An 11,281-nucleotide genomic window follows, 5' to 3' on the forward strand; every position below is an offset into this window, starting at 1 on the left:
AACTGCAATTGGACATTCGGAGCGCTAAGAGTCCTCTATTGGAAAAAGGAATATCATCAAATAAAAACTACACAGAAGCATTCTGTGAAACTTCTTTCTGATCTGTGCATTCAACTAACAGAGTTAAACCATACTTTTGATTGAGCAGTTCTGAAACACTCTTTCTGTAGAAAATGCAAGTGAACATTCGGAGCGCTAAGAGGGTTATAGTGGAAAAAGTAATATCTTCAAATATAAACTATACAGAAACATTCTGTGAAACTTCTTTCTGTTCTGTGCATTCAACTAACAGAGTTGAACCTTGCTTTTGATTGAACGGTTCTGAAACCCTCTTTCTGTAGAAACTGCAAGTGGACATTCGGAGCGCTAAGACGCCTATAGTGGAAGAAGGAATATGTTAAAATAAAAACTACACAGAAGCATTCTGTGAAACTTCTTTTTGTTCTGTGCATTCAGCTAACAGAGTTGAACCTTACCTTTGATTGAGCAGTTCTGAAACACTCTTTCTGTAGAAACTGCAAGCGGACATTCGGAGCACTAAGAGGCCTATAGTGGAAAAAGGAATATCTTCAAATAAATACTACACAGAAGCATTGTGTGAAAATTCCTTCTATTCTGTGCATTCAACTAACAGAGTTGAACCTTACTTTTGATTGAGCTGTTCTGAAACACTCTTTCTCTAGAAACTGCAATTGGACATTCGGAGCGCTAAGAGGCCTATATTGGAAAAAGGAATATCTTCAAATAAAAACTACACAGAAGCATTCTGTGAAACTTATTTCTGATCTGTGCATTCAGCTAACAGAGTTAAACCATAGTTTTGATTGAGCAGTTCTGAAACAGTCTTTCAGTAGAAAATGCAAGTGGACATTCGGAGCGCTAAGAGGATAATTGTGGAATAAGGAATATCTTCAAATGTAAACTACACAGAAGCATTCTGTGAAACTTCTTTCTGTTCTGTGCATTCAACTAACAGAGTTGAACCTTACCTTTGATTGAGCAGTTCTGAAACACTCTTTCTGTAGAAACTGCAAGGGGACATTCGGAGCGCTAAGAGCCCTATAGTGGAAAAAGGAATATCTCCAAATAAATACTACACAGAAGCATTCTCCGAAACTACTTTCTGTTCTCTGCATTCAACTAACATAGTTGAGCCTTACTTTTGATTGAGCAGTTCTGAAACACTCTTTCTGTAGAAACTGAAAGTGGACATTCGGAGCGCTAAGAGGCGTGAAGTGGAAAAACAAATATCTTCAAATAAAACTACACAGAAGCATTCTGTGAAACTTCTTTCTGTTCTGTGCATTCAACTAACAGAGTTGAACCTTACTTTTGATAGAGCCATTCGGAGACACTCTTTCTGTAGAAACTGTAAGTGGACATTCGGAGCACTAAGAGGCCTGTAGTGAAAAAACGAATATCTTCAAATAAATACTACACAGAAGCATTCTGTGAAACATCTTTCTGTTCTGTGCATTCAACTAACAGTGTTGAACCTTACTTTTGTTTGAGCAGTTCTCAAACACTCTTTCTGTAGAAACTGCAAGTGGACATTCGGAGCGCTAAGAGGCCGATACTAGAAACAGGAATATCTTCAAAGAAAAACTACGCAGAAGCATTCTGTGAAACTTCCTTCTGTTCTGTGCATTCAACTAACAGACTTGAACCTTACTTTTGATTGAGCAGTTCTGAAACACTCTTTCTGTAGAAACTGCAAGTGGACATTCGGAGCGCTAAGAGGCCCATATTGGAAAAAGGAACATCTTGAAATAAAAACTACACAGAAGCATTCTGTGAAACTTCTTTATGATCTGTACATTCACCTAACAGATTTGAACCTTACTTTTGATAGAGCAGTTCTGAAACACTCTTTCTGTAGAAACTGCAAGCGGACGTTCGGAGCGCTAAGTGGCCTATAGTGGAAAAAGGAATACCTTCAAATAAAAACTACACGGAAACATTCTGTGAAACTTCTTTCTGCTCTGTGCATTCAACTAACAGAGTTGAACATTACTTTTGATTGAGCAGTTCTGAAACACTCTTTCTGTAGGAACTGCAAGTGGACATTCGTAGCGCTAAGAGGTCTATAGTGGTAAAAGGAATATCTTCAAATAAAAACTACACAGAAGCATTCTGTGAAACTTCTTTCTGTTCTGTGCATTCAACTAACAGAGTTGAACCTTACTTTTGATTGAGCAGTTCTGAAACCCTCTTTCTATAGAAACTGCAAGTGAACATTCGGATTGCAAAGAGGCCTATAGTGGAAAAAGGAATATCTTCAAATTAAAACTACAAGGAAGCATTCTGTGAAACTCCTTTCAGTGCTGTGCATTAAACTTACAGACCTGAAACTTACTTTTGATTGAGCAGTTGTGAAAAACTCTCCCAGTAGAAACTGCAAGTGGACATTCAGAGCATTAAGAGGCGTATACTGGAAAAAGAATTATCTTCAAATAAAAACTACACAGAAGCATTCTGTGAAACTTCTATGGGTTCTGTGCATTCAACTGACAGAGTTGAATCCTACTTTTGATTGAGCAGTTCTGAAACACTCCTTCTGTAGAAACTGAAAGTGGACATTCGGAGCACTAAGAGGCCTATAGTGGAAAAAGGAATATCTTCAAATAAAAACTACACAGAAGCATTCTGTGAAACTTCTTTCTGTTCTGTGCATTCAACTAACAGAGTTGAACCTTACTTTTGATTGAGCCGTTCTGAAACACTCTTTCTGTAGAAACTGCAATTGGACATTCTGAGCGCTAGGAGGCCTATATTGGAAAGAGGAATATCTTCAAATAAAAACTACACAGAAGCATTCTGTGAAACTTCTTTCTGATCTGTGCATTCAACTAACAGAGTTAAAGCATACTTTAGCTTGAGGAGCTGTGAAACACTCTTTCCGTAGAAACTGCAAGTGGACATTTGGAGCGCTAAGAGGGTAATAGTGGAAAAACGAATATCTCCAAATAAATACTACACAGAAGCATTCTGTGGAACTTCTTTCTGTTCTGTGCATTCAACTAACAGAGTTGAACCTTACTTTTGATTGAGCCATTCTGAAACACTCTTTCTGCAGAAACTGCAATTGGACATTCGGAGCGCTAAGAGTCCTCTATTGGAAAAAGGAATATCATCAAATAAAAACTACACAGAAGCATTCTGTGAAACTTCTTTCTGATCTGTGCATTCAACTAACAGAGTTAAACCATACTTTTGATTGAGCAGTTCTGAAACACTCTTTCTGTAGAAAATGCAAGTGAACATTCGGAGCGCTAAGAGGGTTATAGTGGAAAAAGTAATATCTTCAAATATAAACTATACAGAAACATTCTGTGAAACTTCTTTCTGTTCTGTGCATTCAACTAACAGAGTTGAACCTTGCTTTTGATTGAACGGTTCTGAAACCCTCTTTCTGTAGAAACTGCAAGTGGACATTCGGAGCGCTAAGACGCCTATAGTGGAAGAAGGAATATGTTAAAATAAAAACTACACAGAAGCATTCTGTGAAACTTCTTTTTGTTCTGTGCATTCAGCTAACAGAGTTGAACCTTACCTTTGATTGAGCAGTTCTGAAACACTCTTTCTGTAGAAACTGCAAGCGGACATTCGGAGCACTAAGAGGCCTATAGTGGAAAAAGGAATATCTTCAAATAAATACTACACAGAAGCATTGTGTGAAAATTCCTTCTATTCTGTGCATTCAACTAACAGAGTTGAACCTTACTTTTGATTGAGCTGTTCTGAAACACTCTTTCTCTAGAAACTGCAATTGGACATTCGGAGCGCTAAGAGGCCTATATTGGAAAAAGGAATATCTTCAAATAAAAACTACACAGAAGCATTCTGTGAAACTTATTTCTGATCTGTGCATTCAGCTAACAGAGTTAAACCATAGTTTTGATTGAGCAGTTCTGAAACAGTCTTTCAGTAGAAAATGCAAGTGGACATTCGGAGCGCTAAGAGGATAATTGTGGAATAAGGAATATCTTCAAATGTAAACTACACAGAAGCATTCTGTGAAACTTCTTTCTGTTCTGTGCATTCAACTAACAGAGTTGAACCTTACCTTTGATTGAGCAGTTCTGAAACACTCTTTCTGTAGAAACTGCAAGGGGACATTCGGAGCGCTAAGAGCCCTATAGTGGAAAAAGGAATATCTCCAAATAAATACTACACAGAAGCATTCTCCGAAACTACTTTCTGTTCTCTGCATTCAACTAACATAGTTGAGCCTTACTTTTGATTGAGCAGTTCTGAAACACTCTTTCTGTAGAAACTGAAAGTGGACATTCGGAGCGCTAAGAGGCGTGAAGTGGAAAAACAAATATCTTCAAATAAAACTACACAGAAGCATTCTGTGAAACTTCTTTCTGTTCTGTGCATTCAACTAACAGAGTTGAACCTTACTTTTGATAGAGCCATTCGGAGACACTCTTTCTGTAGAAACTGTAAGTGGACATTCGGAGCACTAAGAGGCCTGTAGTGAAAAAACGAATATCTTCAAATAAATACTACACAGAAGCATTCTGTGAAACATCTTTCTGTTCTGTGCATTCAACTAACAGTGTTGAACCTTACTTTTGTTTGAGCAGTTCTCAAACACTCTTTCTGTAGAAACTGCAAGTGGACATTCTGAGCGCTTAGAGGCCTATAGTGGAAAAAGGAATATCTCCAAATAAAAACTACACAGAAGCATTCTCTGAAACTACTTTCTGTTCTCTGCATTCAACTAACAGAGTTGAGCCTTACTTTTGATTGAGCAGTTCTGAAACACTCTTTCTGTAGAAACTGCAAGTGGACATTCGGAGCGCTAAGAGGCGTGAAGTGGAAAAAGGAATATCTTCAAATAAAAACTACACAGAAGCATTCTGTGAAACCTCTTTCTGATATGTGTATTCAACTAACAGAGTTGAACCTTACTTTTGATGAAGCATTTAAGAAACAGTCTTTCTGTAGAAACTGCAAGTGGACATTCGGAGTGCAGAGAGGCCTATAGTGGAAAAAGGAATATCTTCAAATAAAAACTACACAGAAGCATACTGTGAAACTTCTTTCTGATCTGTGCATTTAATTAACAGATTTGAACCTTACTTTTGATTTAGCAGTTCTGAAACACTCTCTCTGTAGAAACTGCAAGTGGACATTCGGAGCACTAAGAAGCCAATAGTGGAAAAAGGAATATCTTCGAATAAAAACTACACAGAAGCATTTGGTGAAACTTCTTTCCGATTTGTGAATTCAAGTAACAGAGTTGAACCTTACTTTTGAGTGAACAGTTCTTAAACACTATTCTGTAGAAACTGTAATTGGACTTTCGGAGCGCTAAGAGGCCTATAGTGGAAAAAGGATTATCTTCAAATAAAAACTACACAGAAGCATTCTGTGAAACTTATTTCTGATCTGTGCATTCAGCTAACAGAGTTAAACCATAGTTTTGATTGAGCAGTTCTGAAACAGTCTTTCAGTAGAAAATGCAAGTGGACATTCGGAGCGCTAAGAGGATAATTGTGGAATAAGGAATATCTTCAAATGTAAACTACACAGAAGCATTCTGTGAAACTTCTTTCTGTTCTGTGCATTCAACTAACAGAGTTGAACCTTACCTTTGATTGAGCAGTTCTGAAACACTCTTTCTGTAGAAACTGCAAGGGGACATTCGGAGCGCTAAGAGCCCTATAGTGGAAAAAGGAATATCTCCAAATAAATACTACACAGAAGCATTCTCCGAAACTACTTTCTGTTCTCTGCATTCAACTAACATAGTTGAGCCTTACTTTTGATTGAGCAGTTCTGAAACACTCTTTCTGTAGAAACTGAAAGTGGACATTCGGAGCGCTAAGAGGCGTGAAGTGGAAAAACAAATATCTTCAAATAAAACTACACAGAAGCATTCTGTGAAACTTCTTTCTGTTCTGTGCATTCAACTAACAGAGTTGAACCTTACTTTTGATAGAGCCATTCGGAGACACTCTTTCTGTAGAAACTGTAAGTGGACATTCGGAGCACTAAGAGGCCTGTAGTGAAAAAACGAATATCTTCAAATAAATACTACACAGAAGCATTCTGTGAAACATCTTTCTGTTCTGTGCATTCAACTAACAGTGTTGAACCTTACTTTTGTTTGAGCAGTTCTCAAACACTCTTTCTGTAGAAACTGCAAGTGGACATTCGGAGCGCTAAGAGGCCGATACTAGAAACAGGAATATCTTCAAAGAAAAACTACGCAGAAGCATTCTGTGAAACTTCCTTCTGTTCTGTGCATTCAACTAACAGACTTGAACCTTACTTTTGATTGAGCAGTTCTGAAACACTCTTTCTGTAGAAACTGCAAGTGGACATTCGGAGCGCTAAGAGGCCCATATTGGAAAAAGGAACATCTTGAAATAAAAACTACACAGAAGCATTCTGTGAAACTTCTTTATGATCTGTACATTCACCTAACAGATTTGAACCTTACTTTTGATAGAGCAGTTCTGAAACACTCTTTCTGTAGAAACTGCAAGCGGACGTTCGGAGCGCTAAGTGGCCTATAGTGGAAAAAGGAATACCTTCAAATAAAAACTACACGGAAACATTCTGTGAAACTTCTTTCTGCTCTGTGCATTCAACTAACAGAGTTGAACATTACTTTTGATTGAGCAGTTCTGAAACACTCTTTCTGTAGAAACTGCAATTGGACATTCTGAGCGCTAGGAGGCCTATATTGGAAAGAGGAATATCTTCAAATAAAAACTACACAGAAGCATTCTGTGAAACTTCTTTCTGATCTGTGCATTCAACTAACAGAGTTAAAGCATACTTTAGCTTGAGGAGCTGTGAAACACTCTTTCCGTAGAAACTGCAAGTGGACATTTGGAGCGCTAAGAGGGTAATAGTGGAAAAACGAATATCTCCAAATAAATACTACACAGAAGCATTCTGTGGAACTTCTTTCTGTTCTGTGCATTCAACTAACAGAGTTGAACCTTACTTTTGATTGAGCCATTCTGAAACACTCTTTCTGCAGAAACTGCAATTGGACATTCGGAGCGCTAAGAGTCCTCTATTGGAAAAAGGAATATCATCAAATAAAAACTACACAGAAGCATTCTGTGAAACTTCTTTCTGATCTGTGCATTCAACTAACAGAGTTAAACCATACTTTTGATTGAGCAGTTCTGAAACACTCTTTCTGTAGAAAATGCAAGTGAACATTCGGAGCGCTAAGAGGGTTATAGTGGAAAAAGTAATATCTTCAAATATAAACTATACAGAAACATTCTGTGAAACTTCTTTCTGTTCTGTGCATTCAACTAACAGAGTTGAACCTTGCTTTTGATTGAACGGTTCTGAAACCCTCTTTCTGTAGAAACTGCAAGTGGACATTCGGAGCGCTAAGACGCCTATAGTGGAAGAAGGAATATGTTAAAATAAAAACTACACAGAAGCATTCTGTGAAACTTCTTTTTGTTCTGTGCATTCAGCTAACAGAGTTGAACCTTACCTTTGATTGAGCAGTTCTGAAACACTCTTTCTGTAGAAACTGCAAGCGGACATTCGGAGCACTAAGAGGCCTATAGTGGAAAAAGGAATATCTTCAAATAAATACTACACAGAAGCATTGTGTGAAAATTCCTTCTATTCTGTGCATTCAACTAACAGAGTTGAACCTTACTTTTGATTGAGCTGTTCTGAAACACTCTTTCTCTAGAAACTGCAATTGGACATTCGGAGCGCTAAGAGGCCTATATTGGAAAAAGGAATATCTTCAAATAAAAACTACACAGAAGCATTCTGTGAAACTTATTTCTGATCTGTGCATTCAGCTAACAGAGTTAAACCATAGTTTTGATTGAGCAGTTCTGAAACAGTCTTTCAGTAGAAAATGCAAGTGGACATTCGGAGCGCTAAGAGGATAATTGTGGAATAAGGAATATCTTCAAATGTAAACTACACAGAAGCATTCTGTGAAACTTCTTTCTGTTCTGTGCATTCAACTAACAGAGTTGAACCTTACCTTTGATTGAGCAGTTCTGAAACACTCTTTCTGTAGAAACTGCAAGGGGACATTCGGAGCGCTAAGAGCCCTATAGTGGAAAAAGGAATATCTCCAAATAAATACTACACAGAAGCATTCTCCGAAACTACTTTCTGTTCTCTGCATTCAACTAACATAGTTGAGCCTTACTTTTGATTGAGCAGTTCTGAAACACTCTTTCTGTAGAAACTGAAAGTGGACATTCGGAGCGCTAAGAGGCGTGAAGTGGAAAAACAAATATCTTCAAATAAAACTACACAGAAGCATTCTGTGAAACTTCTTTCTGTTCTGTGCATTCAACTAACAGAGTTGAACCTTACTTTTGATAGAGCCATTCGGAGACACTCTTTCTGTAGAAACTGTAAGTGGACATTCGGAGCACTAAGAGGCCTGTAGTGAAAAAACGAATATCTTCAAATAAATACTACACAGAAGCATTCTGTGAAACATCTTTCTGTTCTGTGCATTCAACTAACAGTGTTGAACCTTACTTTTGTTTGAGCAGTTCTCAAACACTCTTTCTGTAGAAACTGCAAGTGGACATTCTGAGCGCTTAGAGGCCTATAGTGGAAAAAGGAATATCTCCAAATAAAAACTACACAGAAGCATTCTCTGAAACTACTTTCTGTTCTCTGCATTCAACTAACAGAGTTGAGCCTTACTTTTGATTGAGCAGTTCTGAAACACTCTTTCTGTAGAAACTGCAAGTGGACATTCGGAGCGCTAAGAGGCGTGAAGTGGAAAAAGGAATATCTTCAAATAAAAACTACACAGAAGCATTCTGTGAAACCTCTTTCTGATATGTGTATTCAACTAACAGAGTTGAACCTTACTTTTGATGAAGCATTTAAGAAACAGTCTTTCTGTAGAAACTGCAAGTGGACATTCGGAGTGCAGAGAGGCCTATAGTGGAAAAAGGAATATCTTCAAATAAAAACTACACAGAAGCATACTGTGAAACTTCTTTCTGATCTGTGCATTTAATTAACAGATTTGAACCTTACTTTTGATTTAGCAGTTCTGAAACACTCTCTCTGTAGAAACTGCAAGTGGACATTCGGAGCACTAAGAAGCCAATAGTGGAAAAAGGAATATCTTCGAATAAAAACTACACAGAAGCATTTGGTGAAACTTCTTTCCGATTTGTGAATTCAAGTAACAGAGTTGAACCTTACTTTTGAGTGAACAGTTCTTAAACACTATTCTGTAGAAACTGTAATTGGACTTTCGGAGCGCTAAGAGGCCTATAGTGGAAAAAGGATTATCTTCAAATAAAAACTACACAGAAGCATTCTGTGAAACTTCTTCCTCATATGTGCATTCAACTGAGAGATTTGAACCTTAAATTTGATTGTGCAGTTCTGAAACACTCTTTTTGTAGAAACTGGAAGTGAACATTCGTGGCGCTAAGAGTCCTATAGTGGAAAAAGGAATATCTTCAAATAAACACTACACAGAAGCATTCTTTGAAACTTCTTTCTGTTCTGTGCATTCAACTAACAGAGTTTAACCTTACTTTTGATTGAGGAGTTGTCAAACACTCTTTCTGTAGAATCTGGAAGTGGACATTCGGAGCAATATAACGTGAATATATTTTTACTTTAAGCATATGAGTATAAGTGTAAGGGAACATGCCTGCAATTCCGCAAGGTTTGATTTTATCTTACACGTAGTTCGTTATCCAGTCAGTAAGTGTTTGTTGTACTCTATCCTGTGCCAAGTGCTGGGAATTGAGTTATGAGGACAAAGTTGTAGAAACTCGGCCTATTGAGATTCTATTCAAAAGGCTCTCCTCAGTATAAGTTAGTAATCACATAAATAGACGAGATATTGACATATTATAATATATGCTATGAAGAAAAATCAGATTGAGGATTTTTAAAAAAGGTTGAAGGTGAAGTGAGATAAGGTGGGATCAAGAAATGCCTGTTTGAGGAAATTAATCTCAGGCCTGAAAGAGGAGAAGATGACAAGAGATTTCCAGGCAACCAGAAGAACACATGACAAGACCTTCTAACAGGAGAATGTTCAGCGTGTATGAGTAATAGAAGTCCATGGTGGCCGGAGCACAGTAAGTGAGGGATGCATGACATGAGGTTATACACACATTTAGAGTTAGGGGGTCCGAATATGGGGTGTGAGCTTTCTTGCACAAGTATTGGGAAGCTTCTGCAAGATTTTTCTAGGGCAATGACCTGATGTTATTCCTTTCCTGTTTTCTTTTTCTTTTTCTTTTTTTGGTGATTACTTTCTTTGCTTTCTAGAGAACAGATGGTAGAAGGGGGAAGTGGAAATATGCAGACACATTAGGGATCCATCAAAATATTGAACCGAACTGATGGGTTTGGCCGTGGTTTGACCTAGAGTGGTTATTATAGAGAATGAGCAGAATGGATGCATTAGAGAGATTTCTCAAGTTTGATATGGTTGAGCTACAGATTGGATACAGGTAGGAAGATGGTAAAGGAAGGGATGACATCAGGTATACTTCGAGTTTGGTGTTGACAAGCAGGGTGCATGGTAGAGCCGTTTATGAGAAGGCTTCAGGAGAAAAAGGAGACTTGGAAACTATTCCGAAAGGTCAGAGACTGTGTTCTGAATCTCATGGTAGAAACAGGAAGGATTCTATTGTATACAGTAACAGGAAGAAGAATGCAAATGCAACTTTTTTGACCAGCTTTACAGAGTTCAGCCAAACAAGCCATACCTAGTTCAACCTCAGTTTAGAGATGAGCAAACTGAACTTCAGAACCTGTAAACAACCTGTCAGAATCAAAAACGAGCCAGAAGAATATTTCGCCCATTACATGATACTTTGTTTATTTAAATAGTTATAATTATTTTAGATATTTTACTTTCTTGATTTTATTATTAAGCACAAATAACATTGTACTTAAAGTTTATCTCTATTTTTCACTTTTCTTATGTTATCATAATTTCAGGTAAAAATCAATCAAAAAATTATATTGAAATTGAAATACTGAATTTTATACTAAAGACAAGGCATCCAAATGAAAATGAAATTTTCCAGGTGAAAATTTCCAAATCATAAATATGTAGGGACAAAAAACTTTATTTATAAAGAAAAAGATAATTCTAATTAATTGATGATTCAAAGGTTTACAATTTTAAAAGTAAATATTATCTTTGAAGTAAAGTCCATTTAAATTATTTATGCAGCCAAAGTTTTAGTAATTGTATATGTATATCATGTAAACTTTTCCGAGAAAAATGGAATTGGAAATGTTAGAGTATTATGCGGAA

This window comes from Symphalangus syndactylus, chromosome 20, assembly GCF_028878055.3.
Source record: "Symphalangus syndactylus isolate Jambi chromosome 20, NHGRI_mSymSyn1-v2.1_pri, whole genome shotgun sequence".
In the NCBI taxonomy this organism is placed as follows: domain Eukaryota; kingdom Metazoa; phylum Chordata; class Mammalia; order Primates; family Hylobatidae; genus Symphalangus; species Symphalangus syndactylus.